We start from the raw sequence: 14,559 nt of genomic DNA, 5'->3' as shown, positions 1-14,559 counted from the left end.
AGTCGGAGTCAACAGTAATGCGTCTGCCAAAAAGGCTGATGAGCCCCGAGGCTGCATTAATAGACGTGCTGTGGCAGAACAGGGGAAATAATGGCGCCACTCTTTGTGGTTTTGCGCTCATGAAGAGTATTTGAAGGTTGTAGTCTGTCCTGTGAGACCCACTTAGACCTGTTTGCAAGAGATGGTGACAAATATCAGCAGTATGAACTATGGTCTAAGGTCTAGTTGTGAAAACCAAAAAGATTTTCCTTTAGAAATCCACAGGAAGAAATTTCTGTGTCTCTATCTTAGGATAGACATGAGGATTAAACAAAATACAGTCCATCCAAAATACACAGGCCAAGTGTACCTCTTCACATGTGCTCAGAATTCCACAGCAGGAAGGATTAACATCAGAATGATTTAGGGGGAACTGATAACTTTTGGAAGAATTGGATGAAACCCTGGTCATTAGAAAGTCTGGAGAGACCAAACATTGGATGGACCAAAGGAAATACAGAGATCTAAAAGTGGCTAGGCAATTGATCAAATGGCCTAGAAGGAAACGCTGATAAACATATTACAGTTTTATAGATGGGGAAATGAAACATTAAACATAGAACAAAGACAAAAAAGAGTTTGAAGAGAAAAACATTTTGTGAGTATTTCCCACTGAACTTGAGAAACTTAAAGTGCTAAATTGGACACTATTAAAAAGCACCATCGAGTCCAGATGTGGCGAAAATACCTTGTATGCTAAAAGAGGTTTTTTATTTCTTTCTATTTTTCAGTATTCAATTCATTCCATAGTTCAGAATCAACTCCTGTCACCAGTTAAAATACTTTCCTCTGAAGATAGATTCCGTAATCTAAGATGCTTGCATATGTCTCTCCACACAAAATTAAATTACACCATAAGTATCTGTTTCCTTTTTGTAGGAGTGAGAACCTAAAAGTGAGAACTTGAAAGTATCTGTGATAGTTTGTTTCAAGCACAGTAAACTACTAACTTTTCTCTTTGCTGTGGCAAAATAGATAACAAAGGCAACTTCAAGAGGAAAAGGTTATTTTGTCTTACAGTTTGAGCGTATGCAGAGCTTCATGTCTAGGAATAGATGACAGTAGGACTTGAGGGTTATGGTCACATTGTGCCTACCGTCAGGAAGCAGAGAGATCAACACCCTTTTTCTATGCTTTCTTGATATATTTAACCCTGTACTCGGCACATTGTGAGTTGCTGCTTATATTGAGGGTGTCTTCCCCACTGAATGAACTACTCTGAAAACACCTTAACAGGTATAATTAGAAGTGTGTCTTTTAAATGATTCTAAATCTAACAAAGCATCAAACAGACCATCACATATAGATTTTATTTCCAAAACAATTTGACATTGCAACTTTTCAAAGGATGATATTACATCAGAACAAATTCTAACCTCAGAACTACTAAGGTATAAAATCTAATCTCAAAGTTGTCTTCCTCAGTGTTGAAGTAACCACCAAACTTAAACCAACACCCAATAATGGGCTATTTTTATTATTGCTTTAAACATCAAAGAAATATTGACTAGTGAAAACATGTTGTGAATTCTCTTTTGTTTTAAGTACGTCCTAGTAACTATTAGTAGAAAAAATTCTAAAATCATTAATTCTCTGTATCATTGATGCACATCATTATCATTAGCACCCCTTGAGAACTCTTTGAGGTAGTTATTGGATAAATAGTTCTTTGACTTCCAATAATAAAAATAAAAAGTCTAAAAGTCAGGCCAGGTTTGGTGATTTTCAAAACTCTTCTTAATTTTCATGTTAAGGTATGTGTGATAACAGATGTGGTAAACAGTATTATTTTTATTCCTCAAATTTTTATGTTTCTCAAACTAGTATAATATTTCTATCTATACGTAAGAGGCACAAAGACTTGGTGTTTGTAAAACTATAGACTTTTATCACACATAATAATTTTCAGGAAAGCAATTTTCCCATCATGAAGATGAACTACAATATATACATTCTCTATTTAGAGATTACAAAACTTAGACTATTTATTTGATATTGTCTGTTCTTAACAGTTTTAAAAACTAAGACAAAACATAATGATTCTTTACATTTCACTTTGAAAGACATGATGAAGTAGTCGTGTAGTAATGGTATAAAGAGGATATGGTCCTCACAATAGATGTGTAGAAGACTTGGTCTCCAGATGAGGGTATAATTTGAGGAGGTGAAAATTTAGTATAGGGGCCTAGTTGGAAAAATAGGTTATGAGGGCTGTGTCTTTGGAGTTGATTATTGCCATAGACGCTATAATCTATTATTTTTTGTTTCCTGGTTGTCATGAAGTGAGAATATACCATATCATAGGCTCTAAAACATTATACCTTGCAGTCATGGGTTGAAAGATCTGAATGTATAAGCTAAAATGAATCTTTTCTATTTTACATTACTTTCTTAGGTGTTTCTCACATTTTAAGAAATTGACCAATACTAATGGGCTGGTTCTATAAAGATTCTTCCTTAGGATGTGGCTGCTTTGTGCATTTTATAAAAAAAATGTTCACTGGTACATAATGGTACAAAGAATAAAACTTCCCATATGATACTTTTCAATAAATATTTGAGTACCAACTTAATATTATTTATACTATACATAGAAAGCCATGCTTAACAACCTCAGTTGACACATAGAAGTTACATATTTAATTACTATTAAGAGTTTAGGGACAAATTTCCCCTTAAAGAGCATTTTAATATAAGCTACATTATAAATACCTAGTTTGAGAATTCTTTTTATTCCCTATTTTTAATCCTCAGTTAGATCCACACGGATGTATTTTTATGTAAAGTTTACAGAAAATTGAGTCTTTAACAACCCTACAAGAGTGCTTTTCACTTGAGCAACAGTTAGATAAAAATGCCAGCATCTCCTGGCAATTTGTTAAACTATAAATTCTCAAGTAATTCTTGGTTTAATGGGTCCTTCCATGTGGATCTAATATAGCTAAATATTTAAAACAACTGATCGAGAAGTCATTGCCTAGCAACATCTCTCTGCTTAGAAATGAAAGTTCAGGTCATTACACAATTTGGCAATGTTCACCTAGCAGTAGAGATGGTCAAAAACCTATGTTCACATAATATACAAGTATAACTATTTGAAATTAGGTTCTTAGTAAGAAATGTTCTACATATACATTATTCTAATATTTTGTCATAAAATTTTATTTATTTTATTATGTTATTAGCAAATTGCTGAATAATTATGATATTTAGTACATTTGAATAGCTGTTTTCTGATATTTCTCCAGATTGCATATCAATACAAGATACCTGAACTTTCAGATTATGACTGGGGAGAATTTATATACTTCCTAAGCAAAGCAGAAAAATATTATGTATTCATAAATTTTAATATAATTTTATTTGAAGGAGAAGAATTGGAAAATTAATGAGTAGGGAATAAAGACCATAATTCTTGATTCTAATGCTTTCCAGATACTTGATAATTTTGTTGCTTTTTCCTGTGTTTTCCATTCTGGTAATGGTTGAATATATTAGATGAACCTTCCAAGTTCCCACAGGTAATACTTTAGTTAAGAGATAGCGTTGTGTAGTAGGAAGCGGCGGGACTGCATCCCGCCACCTGGCCGCCGGCTAGCTTTACACCCGAAATAATTACACGGAAACTGTATTCTTTTAAACACTGCCTGGCCTCTTATTGGTTAATTCTCACATCTTCCTTTAACCCATATTTAGTAATCTGGGTAGCACCACGAGGTGTGGCTTACCAGGAGAGATCTTAACCTGCGTCCATCTCGGAGAGGAGCAGCATGGAGACTCCCTATGGAGACTGCCTGAAGCATCTCCCCAACTCTACTTCCTTGTTCCCACAATTCTGTTCTGTCTACTCCACCTACCTAATTTTCTGTCTCTTAAAGGGCCAAGGCAGTTTTCTTTATTAATTAACCAATGAAAGAAACATAGACAGATAACTCTCCTCCATCAGTGTTGAATTCAAATTCTAGTTTTATTTTTAAAAATTTTATACATGTTTATTACATTTCTATAATTTCTTCCCCTTTCGCACCCCATCCAGCTCTTTCTCAAATTCATGACCTCTTCTATACTTGTTTAAGCAACAGTGTTTTGGGGCTTTTGATTCTTCCGAGGAGATTGGATCCCAACTGTGGCCTTTTAAATCAATATATTGGTCGGTGATTACACAATTGTCAAGAACAGGATATTTTCTGCTGACTATCGATGTGAAAACAGAAAATATGGATGAATGGTAGACTTGGTATAATTCAGTACTCATAGAATAGGGCTTCATAGGCTTAACCTACTTTGGAATAGAATCTTAATGAGAGCTTTTCTGGGGCCAACCTCAATACCGTCTCAGGGTTTAGAGAGAAAACAGCAGCTGGAGAAGGGCTCAGGGTATCTGTAAGTGAATGAATCTTTTACTCTGTGCTTTCTTGAATCATTTCTTTATTGCGTTGCTTAATTTTCCTGTCCTACTTCTAACTTCCAATGTAATCCCTTTTATCAGTTCTCAGGAGTATTTTCTTTGTTGGGAGAGTCCTGCTCAGAAGGCTCTTGCCTAAAATTTTATCTTGAAGTGTAGTCCCTAACTTTTCCTCTACCACTATTTTTTCTTTCAAGACAGGGTTTCTCTGTAGCTTTGGAGCCTGTACAAGAAATCACTCTGTAGACCAGGCTGCCCTTGAACTCACAGAGATCTGCCTGTCTCTGCCTCCCGAGTGCTGGCATTAAAGAAGTGTACCACCACCACCGGACTCCTCTACCACTTTTCACATTTCTAACAGATATGGATTAATTTTATTCTCAGGCAATCTTTGTTTTAGTGTATGTTTTTAAACACCTTTGTTAAAAAATAGTTGCCCTAGCTATGTGAGTTTACTTTTGGACCCCCTATTTACTGAACTGGTCTACATGCCTACAATGTTCTACATGTATGATTGGTCAGTGCCGTGCATTCTTTGTCACTATAGCTCTCAATTTGGTCCTGGCAATGTGGTACTTACAGTAATATTTTTAAGGATTGCTTTAACTATTCATAGCTTTTTAAATCAATCTATCTACTTATCTGTCTGTCTATCTATCTCTCTCTCTCTCTCTCTCTCTCTCTCTCTCTCTCTCTCTCTCTCTATCTATCATCTATCTATCTATCTATCTATCTATCTATCTATCTATCTATCTATCTATCTATCATCATCATCATCATCTATATACTCATTTGTTTGTATTTATTTCTAGTTCAGTAAAATACCGCATTAGAAACATGATGGGTATTAAATTTAATCCATAGATTGCCTTTAGTGGTATTGTCATTTTCAGGCCTTTAATTTTCCCAGTACAGAAACATGGATGATATTTCTATTTTATAATATCATCTTTACTTTTTAAAAGTTTCTTTGTCTTATTTATTGTTGGTAGAAATGTAAACTAGCATAATCATTATGGAAAAAGGTGTAGAGGATTCTTGAAAAATTAAACATATGTAATTTCTATAGAACACAGCCATATATATCCTGGGCATATATCTGAAGGAGTCTATATTATTCTTCACAGATGCTTTTACATCAATTTTTATTGTTGTATTATTGTTCACAATAGGGAGGCAATTTAATCCACTTATGTTTACAGATACATAAATGGACAATGAAACATGGTATAGTCAATGCAATCTTGTTCATCTATATAGAAACAGGAAGTTATTATAGAGACCATAAAAAAGGGAAAAAAGGATGTTGAAGACGGTAGTGGGCAATATGACATTTGTGATGTTGAAGACGGTAGTGGGCAATATGACATTTGTGATCTTGAAGACGGTAGTGGGCAATATGACATTTGTGATGAGAAGGCCAAAAGGCAGTGTTTTATTTAGGGTTTTCTTGTTGTGAGGAAACACCACATCATGGTAACTGTTATAAAGGGAAACATTTGACTGCAACCGATTTACAGTTCAGAAGTTTAGTCCATTATTGTCATGGCGAAAAGCTTGGAGGCATGCGGGCAGTCATGGTGTTGGAGAGGTGGTTGAGAATTTTACGTCTGGATCTCCAGGCATCAGAAGTGACAGTGACATACTGACCAGGTTTGAGCTTTCTAGACTTCAAAGCCCACCCTCTAATAAAACATCTTCACCAATAAAGTCACATCTACTCCAACAGCACCTCAACTCCTGATAGTACCACTCCCTATAGTCTATGGCGGCCATTGGGATTCAAACACCACAGGAAGCTATGAGGAGACCCCAGGGGTGTCTGGAGGATGACATTGGGGATAGGAGAGAAGCAACATGACAAAATTTTGTTTGAAAATCAAAATAAAAATATCGTGCTTGCTACTTTTGATAGACTAAGCAGGTTGTATTTGTGTATCAATATGTAGAGTTATAAACATACGTATTGCATATAACAGAACTTGATGGAAAAATAGGCCATTTGAGGTTTTACACATATTACTACAAAAAGCTCTGTTTTAATTTCGTATATTCCCATAAGTATCAGCCGAAGTTTATTTTCAATGCTGATTGATGCTTATCAAGCTCTCTTTTATTTACAAAATAGTGTTTTTTTTTTTTTCTTTTTGGTGCCAGGGATCAAACTTAAGGCCACAAGCACTCTGCTACTAATCTTTTCTAGTACCAATCTATTGTAGCATTGTAAAGGAGTTAGCAGTTAACAGATGTTGACTTGCCTGATAAAATGAAAGCTTCTATCTGCACTAGAAGCAAGACAATCTCAGTTTTAACTTTGTGTAATATATACATAAAAATGTACAGAAAGATTAATGGAATAAATTGGAAATACTTGGGGGGGGGGTGAAAGTAGTACTGTATATCCCATCAATTTGAAATCATAAATGCCATCTTCTAGCTGATGTTTCACTGTATTACTATTATGGTGTGAATTTTAAATTTGATAAGAAGACTTATTTTGAGCATGAGTTTTCTCAGCTGTTGTTGTTTATTGGGAAGTCTATTGATCCATTAGGAGGTGGGACCTAGTTAGAAGAACTAAGTCAATTGGAGAGGGCTTGTGAACCTGTTGGACTCCGTAACCTATGCTTGGTTCTTTTACTCTGTTTCTTGAGCCATAGTCACATGATTCACATTCCGTACCTCCCTTGCAACAAGGGATTGAAGCAAAAGCCAAAATAGGGTTTTCCTTCTGAATTCCTTCTTTTAGGTCGTGTGGCCACAGTGATGGAGAGGTAGTCAATCCTAGTGCAGTCTCTTCTTCCCTAAAGCCACAACTGATCACAAAAAGGAACTTGAAAGATATTTGTAGGTATTTATGAATTTAAAAGTAAAAAGTCTCTGCAATGATGTTGCCAAAGGTATTTAACTGAAAAAATCTAGCAGGCACATCACGATAAAAAAAAATTGCACACATGATAAAAGTATGTACATTGCTCTATGCAAGTGTTATTGCAGACACAGACTTTTGGTCTTGTTTGCCTTACCTTTGCAATGCAAAACACATGATTTTAGGATACTACTTTTCAGATAAAAAAAATGTGACCTCTATTTTTATTGGGATTTTTTGAGTATGGAAATGAATACATAGTCTACAAGTACGGCACAAGTGTATTTCCACCCCACGGGTTGTTAATGTTAGTAATGGTACTTTCATAATGATTTTTTTCAGTTTATGTATCTGTGTCATTATAAAAGAAATAAATTTAACATTGCTTTTTATATTCAATTCTGAACACTTTTTCATTTTAACAAGGTCAACTACCTTAAATTTAATGTTGATTTCATTAATGCTGAAGAATTTGAACTATTATTACATTGAACTTATCTATCTGAAACATCTGGTAAGAAAATAAAATTAATATAATTTAATGATTTACATGATGTCTCTTCATGGAGTAAATTATTATCTGTTATTGCTTTCCTCTTCGAATGACCATGAAAATATTTGGGCTTGAACATTTTTCATTATTTTTTCTGAATGAAAAGACTTCAGTGTGATATGCAAAAGTACTTTTTTAAGTTCCTCATTTTAAATGATCATTTTGATGCCATTATTTATGAACTAAAACTAGATTTAAGGTAGTTATTGATACTTAAAAAGTTGTATATATTATTTTTGTATTTTTATAACAATAATACAGTGTCTGTGGGAAAATAGATGTTGGATGATATTTTGTAAAAATTTCATCTGACTTTGGAGTCAATGTCTCAATAATCTTCCTAGACTTTTAAAAGTTATTTATTTCAAAGTGACAAAAAGATTGATAAAACATTTTTAGATTTACAAAATGTATTACATAAATTTCCTAAATACGTAATTTGCTGAAGCCATGGGTATCCTAATCTTATCTCAAATCTATGTAGACATTTTAGACTGCTCCATAATCACATGAGAAAATGGTCAAGGAGGTCATCTAACCAAACCACCCTCACTTGCCCAGCTGTCAATAATTCATTGTTTGAAAATGCAAAATGTAGGGTGATAGTGACAGGAAATACGTATGAATATGAATTTGGACTCTCCATGCAAACCTAGAAACATGATTGACCTACATGAATGACATCGCTTTTATCGACTGTGCACGGAACCAATGAGCAATGAAGGAGTCAAAAGCAGGATCACAAATTGCAATAATCACTCAAATATTTTCAAGCCAGCTACCTTGATAATGGTTTTTCTGTATTTGTGCTGCCCAGGCTTTCAGCTCCATGTAGGGTTAGCATGAGTTTCTCCATGTATTGTAAACTTTCTTCCCATGTCACTCACTGATTCTCATTTTACTAGCTGACAGTACAGTTAAAGTCTGAGTCTATAGTTCATGGTTTTTGAGCATGACTGATGAGAGGAAACATAAAACTTACCTTTTTACTCTCTGATGCCATACATGGGATGGGACAAGCTGAAGGTGCTTACAGTGTCAATTAAGAAGTTAATGAAAACGGGCTGTCTGTGTATGGCTGATTTGGTCTGAACATCACAGGATCATATTAAGTAATGCTTGTTGAGCACCAATGTAAATAGGACATTATCTCACTTTTTAAATACCCATGGTAGCCTTGGCTACTCATTTTGGACACTCAGCTGAGTTCTCATTTCTCTTAATTACTACGCATAATATGGTCCTCACAATTATATAAATTTGAGAAGGTTTGAAAACAACCAAATACACTAGGACATGAGCCATTCTCAAGAAAACTTGTGTTGTATATAAAAAGAAACTATGGTTCGGCTCTAACAAACAGAAAACTTGAGCCTTATACCTTTAATTGTTTTTCTTTGGTTTCATTCCCAGTTGCACTGATGAGAAAACTGAAAATCCCCCAAATTCAGAGTGAATTCCATCAGGCCACACAGCAAGGTCCGATAGAGCCAGGGAGACTTTATGAAATCCAGACTGTCGACTAACTCTTTATCAGCAAGACCTCCATGGGAGCATCATGGAGTTGGGAACAGCTTTCCCTAAAGTGCTCAGAAAGCCTGTCAGAGCACTGCTTCCTTCCATGTGATTTCTACTTTGAAAGGCTAACAATTGCCAATTTGTTTGACTTGTATTTGTAATTATTTCCTTGTGAATTACTCATCAGTAAATGCTTTATAAATATTTTCCTATTTTCCCAATGTCTATGGAATGATCGTAGCATAGGAAATGTTGGCTTTCAAGGATTTATTAATATCTCTTTAAGTAATGATATGCATTTGTAAGATAGAATAAAAGCCCTTTACAAATACAAATCTTGAGTTTGAATCCCCCTCAGACCACAGCTTTTCTAATGTGGTTAAAAGATGGACTACAGGGCAACTTCTATTTAAAGGATCCATTATGTAAGAACGAGAGAAACAAGGGACTGCGCATAGCTGAGCGTAGTTGAGGGCAACCTTGACTCAACCCCATCTGATAGATGGAACTTCAGGCTTCACCAAGTCCTTGCCCGCCAAAGGCATCGCCTTGTGTGCATTCCGAGTCTGGTTTCACTTTTGCCGGTAATGAAGAAAACGAGCCAGTGGTCTTAATATGGCCGACTGCAACGTATGCTTACCATAACCTCAAAATTTAACTCTACATGAAGAATGAGCTTAATATTTCTTTTTGAAAATGAGAACTAAATCAAAGCATTTTCCAGAGGATAAAATAAGTATCCCTTTACGCATAACTTTAAAAAAAAAAAAAAACAGGGTAGAACAGACCTCGATAACTTGATTCAGAATATTGTCCCCATCCTCTGGTTGGAATCATGTGAATATCGAATAAATTTCACAAAATAAAGCAGCAGTTTCTCCTTCTAGTTTTGATCTTGGTTAGTGCCAAAAAACAAAGATAAGGGTTTTTTCTTTTCTTTTCTTTTTGCCTTTCTTGTTTAAAATCTTGCTTAAAATTGTATCTGAATGAATTTCAGTCAGTCTAAATACTACATTGGGCAATATTTATTATTAAGAAAAGAATTTTAAAATAAAACCATTAAATAGTGATCAGCCACCCTTTTAAGCAAGGGAGGGAAGGGAGTCCTTAGAAGAAATTCAAGGAGAGTAACACGATTGTTAGAGGGTAAGAGGGATGGCTTATGTATAGTGATCCAAGAAAAAGAGACTGCTAGATATGTCACTACAAAACCATCACAACACAAGGCTACTGCAATAATGTCACCTGTGAAGACAGAACAACCTCACATTTAAATACAATGGAAGAGGAAAAATGACAAGCTTTGGCTGTCAGGAGAAAGCCTCACCTGTATAGGGATGGAGTGTTACAAGGTGAGTTTTCTCTTTTAGATGTTATTAAATCATATTTCAGGAGAGTTGTTTAAAGTGGGTAAGTGTGGGGGTGGAATATGAAACTATATCTTCGTAACTCAATTTCTACTTTATGAGAGAGAGGTGGGCTAGGGTAGATATTCTATGCCAGGTTCCCAAGTTCCCAATGCCACAAGGGACTCAATCTGCATGGCAGACACTGAAATGAATTGGACAGAGGAACGGTTAATGTATGAGATGGCCTGACCGAGGGAAATTATCATGTTGAAAGCAACTGAAAAATAAAGGTTTCGAGAATCCGACAAACCACTCCTCAGCTAAGAGAGCAGAGGGAGAAATCAAGAACAGAATGCCGCTTTCCGTTTCCACCACCCTGCGTTTTCTTACCACTTCATTGGCTAAGTTTTATAGGTTGAAATAACTGGCATGGAAGAGGTATGCCTGTCAGCTGTTCCCAATGCAGAATCTTGAAAAGGTCAGTGTAGTAGCTGTATGACAGGCCATGTAAGTCATTAGGTGCCTTATACCTCATTTGTAAGTAGAACGAGAGGGAGAGCAAATTCATGTAAACTCTGCCTGAAGACCTTTGAAAACATGTTAGTTATATTGAAAGCTAGGCTTTTCTGCCTGTCAAGAAAGACAGATAGATGTTTCCTTCCAAACATTGTACCTTCTTTAGGGGCAGAAATGGGAAGTGCATTTACTTGCTATTTAAAGAAAAGATCCTGGAAGCTGAACAAAGGTGCTTCAGGGTGGGCTAGTGCTAGACATGCAGCATTTCCTGTTCAGTAAAACATCCTAAGATTTTCATTGTATGCTCTTTCAAGTAACAGTGCAGATAAAATCAACTGATAGGATATGTTAAATATCCTATCTCTCTTGTGAAGGGGTTGGTTGCTCACTGTAGAAATTTGTGTTGCAGTGCCATGGGCAGCATTTTTTTCTATTAGCCAAGGACTGGTTTTTGAATAAAAACTACCCATAGTTTGTTCATTCATTAATACTAAAGCCCTAAAGTCTCAGAGCATGCTACAGGTCATTGTCAGAGTAGTGAAAGGGTTAATCAGTCACCCTGTCTTGCCCCCTCCTCCTGCACACACTTCAGCACTGCTCCTAATGGCCAAGTCTATTAGAATGCACCATGTTCTCCCAGGGGAACATAGAGAAGTCCTGTCATTTGAGATACTGAAAACCGTGCAGGAGAAAGCACTGGAGAGTTGTGAGTGCCTATGCTCCACCCCTTAGGACACAGGGCATGACCTAACGGGTGCTTTCTGTCCCTTAATGCCTCTGATTTTCAGTGTGTTTTAATGGCTACCTCATTTTTAAGTAGATGAGCAACATGCTATTTTTTTAATGGAAATTTAGTTTGGCTTATAAAGTGTCAGGACAGAGGTGACAAGACAAACCACAAGGGGATGGAGGAAGCCTCGTGGAAACTTAATTGATTTGGAAAAAGGTTGAGCAAACATAACAGCATATTAGGGTTTAGCAAATACTTCAGCTTTTTTTTCAAATGTTTTCAGTTCAAGAAAACCCAAAACACATTTGGCTAAACACTTTTTCCTTAATTTTCAAACCCATGTGTATTTCAAGGGAAATTTAATCCATGTGTTTCTGATTCATTTACACTTAGCTCATCAAAATGTGGTTTCGTAAGACCCATTTGATGTCTAAGAACCCTTGTGAGCTTTTTCATAAACTTTCTTTTTTTTTTTCAACCAGGAAGTCTCAGTTTGCCAAGAGTCAGTGAAACGTTAACCTGAAAGAGTTGGTGTTCTTTCAAATCTTAAAATCCTTGAAGCTGATGGGAATTACTGAGCAGGGGCGGGGAACCATTTGTTTCAGATCATGTGAGCTTTACTCTTTGAATGGCCTATCAACTCAAGTGACTCGAACCCCATCAGTGTGTAGTAGAAAAAATCCAAATTCATGAAAGTCATGAAAGAATTATAAGAATTAATTATATGATGCAATACAATGTTTCCTCATGTTGGGACAATGGTTCAGTCATGTGTCCCTGGGTAATCGGGGCCTTAAGTACATTGATTACCTCAGAGACAACTACAAAGAACTGGCTGCGGAGGTGTGTAGTTTGGACATTTTTCTGCATTCAAAGAAAGATAATAGACTTTTGCTTAATGTTTGTCGCCCCATGTACAGCACTGCTTGCGAAAACGAGAATCAGATAAAACCACTCAGTGAATGTGCTGATTCAGGTGCACACACTCTCCTATCTTGTAGCCGGTGTTCCTCAGAGCATCTGGGGTAAGAATCATGCATCCGGCCCATCCGTCAAGAGCCTGCGAGCAAGCCAGCAGTGTTTGCACCTGCAGGATGAATTACAGCTTTGTAGAGTGTGGGAAGCTACGTAATAAGAAAGCAGAGTGTTTCTTTCCTCTTGTTCCTATCACCATGACCTCCCAGTGTTCTACCTCTGTCTTTCCTGACTCTCTCCACTTCACCTTTCCATGGTCACCACTAGATAATGGAGCAAAAGTGGCCTTTTCATCCAGTGTTGGGTTGACAGACACAGAATACACATTGCTTTCATTTGCTTGTTCTTTGGATGAATTCTTTTTTGAGAACAAGATAATGAAAACCAGACGGCCATTGAACACAGAAAAAAAATCTGCGTCACTTTGTTCCCTTGCAACCCATTTCATTTCATAAAGGCTGGTCCTTGCTTTCCTCCAGTAGAAGATCCCAGCCAGGTGGAATCCTGCCCCCTACAGGCTTGCGTAATTCCGCAAATGTTACTCAATTTCCCGAGGTTCACCTGTGTGACAGAATTCGTGGCAGTGTGGCAGCCCTGGCTATCCTGCAACAGCTCCAGTAAAATATCCTTTTGAGTATTTGCATGAATTGTGTTCTGGGACCTTGATTTTGGCAGCTAAGGAGAGAAGAATCAAGAAAGGTAGAAGTCACGAGCTGAAACTGGGTGGATGGCGGGTCTGAAGAACTGTCTCATCAGTTACAAGCACGTACCTCACTCGATGATTGCAGTTCGGTTGCCAGCGCCTACATCTGGTGGCTCAGGATCAGCTTTAAATAGAACTCCAAGAGACTCTACACCCCTACACATTTGGCCTCTATGGATGCTCACATACACAGCACACACCCAGACACCACTGAAAATATTATAAGTTTGCTAAAAAGAATGAAAAGAGAAGGATTTTTAAGCTTCTACCACTGACCTCATACTTTGAACAGTGCCTGAAGGAAGTGAATGCTTTGTTATGCTGGCTGCCAAAGAATTGAGTTTCCTTTTTAGGTGAAGTCTTCGGTATAAGGAATACATTTATAACTCTGGCAAACAGTTCAAGTGACAGGTGGGGAGATAAAGAATTGTTCACTAGTTCAAGGTCCCATAACTGTGAATGACGAGGCTGAAAGTAACAAAAAACACACACGAGATATTTGGCTTTGAGCAAAAGAGATTTACTCTAATTGTGTAGTTTGCCTTTTATTTTGTACAGACACCAAGTGGCATTGTAAAATGTATAAATTCATTTCAGAAATGAGAAATAAAAACAAATATTGTGTTTTTAAGTAGTTTTTTCCCCCTACAATTAGCTGAGATGACTCTTCTACCCCAAGGGAAATTCTGGAAGAAACTTATAAAACTTACAAAAGCCTCACATCATGACTTCTCTCAAAAATACTGAATTTAGAATCAAGTCTATGGTTAATCACATGTTTCTCTGATACATCTTTATCCTGCTGGAGAAATAATGTCAAGTTATATTGAACAACAACTACACTTTATTTTTAATTAGAAATCTGTGTGGTGGGGCTGGAGAGAGGGCTCAAGGGTAAGTGC

Source organism: Arvicola amphibius, chromosome 7, assembly GCF_903992535.2.
Source record: "Arvicola amphibius chromosome 7, mArvAmp1.2, whole genome shotgun sequence".
Taxonomy (NCBI): Eukaryota; Metazoa; Chordata; class Mammalia; order Rodentia; family Cricetidae; genus Arvicola; species Arvicola amphibius.
The sequence above is the reverse complement of the archived record's forward strand: the minus strand, read 5'-3'. Positions refer to the sequence as shown.